The 1,105-nt window shown below is 38.7% G+C and overlaps 1 protein-coding gene across 1 annotated transcript in view; it reads left to right on the forward strand.

Annotated features, from left to right (window-relative positions):
• The first annotated feature begins 33 nt into the window (after positions 1 to 33).
• HELRODRAFT_99689 (hypothetical protein) overlaps positions 34 to 1,105 on the forward strand; it is an 8,293-nt gene continuing 7,221 nt past the window's right edge. The window contains exons 1-3 of the mRNA XM_009019249.1: positions 34 to 83; positions 112 to 367; positions 612 to 653. The gene's annotated coding sequence lies outside the window, so the exon portion shown is untranslated. The remainder of the gene's footprint in view (positions 84 to 111; positions 368 to 611; positions 654 to 1,105) is intronic.

Here is a 1,105-nt window from a genome sequence, read left to right on the forward strand (position 1 = left end):
CCACCACGATCATAATCATGACCACCATGATCACGATCCCACTATAAATCTCATACTAAGTACTTCAGCTACTTCACCACACACCCTCGCGAATGACGTCACCATCAGTAGTAGTGGCCATAGCAGTGTATATACTCTTCCGGCTACTGTTAGTAGTGGCAGTGGCGTCGCGGGCCACACAGCAACTTCGCCGCCATCATCAGCTACTGCTGACGATGACAAAGAAGATGAACATGATAAGACGATAACGTGGAAGATGATGATAGCCTGCTTCAGCCTGTGGCTCTTCATGGACCTACAGATGGTCATCTCGCTGGTCAGCGGCTGGCTGGCCAAGAGGAAGAAGAAGAGTGAGATGGATCTGGAGGTTGGTGAGCGTGATGGAGATGTTGATGTGACGGTGAGGGTGAAGACAATGATAGGAGGAAAGATAATGATGATAAGTGGGTAAAGGCGATGATGATCACGACAACGACGATGATTGTGGTGATGATATACTACGACAATAAGGGAACAATATGACAATGAATATTCATCAGCCAAAATAAATTATGTTAATATTAATACGAATCTCTCTCTTAAAATTTTCTCTCTCTCTTCAACCCACACAGAAAGCAAGACAGAGCCACGAGAACAAGGCATACGCAATTAATGTTAGTCAGCCAGAAGTCGTTGCTCTGAATATATTAATATATTATAACTACATAACTACATTTGAGTGAATAATGAATAATTAAGTTGTATTAAAATTTTAAATATGCTAAAATCTATAATATTTAACGGTTAATTATATTATGCACTTAGAGTAGAGAGAGAAAAAAAAAGAGGGAAAGAGAGTGAAAGAGAGAGAATGTGAGAGAAAGTGGTGAATGATAATTTTTAAAGACAAATTTTTAAATTAAAAATATAAAATGAATTAAATTAGCACTGTTTTCATAAAAATTCTAAAATGTGTATGTTCCATTGCTACTACATTTACTGAGTGGGTTTGGCGTAAAATAGAACCTAGTGAGCTAAGCGGCGAGATGGTGTAATGGTTATGGTGTCTGATAATAGTGTTGCAGTTACAGGGTTCAAATGCAAGAGCACACCTCAATCAATCACA

The sequence above is a fragment of the Helobdella robusta genome, assembly GCF_000326865.2.
Source record: "Helobdella robusta unplaced genomic scaffold HELROscaffold_24, whole genome shotgun sequence".
In the NCBI taxonomy this organism is placed as follows: Eukaryota; Metazoa; Annelida; class Clitellata; order Rhynchobdellida; family Glossiphoniidae; genus Helobdella; species Helobdella robusta.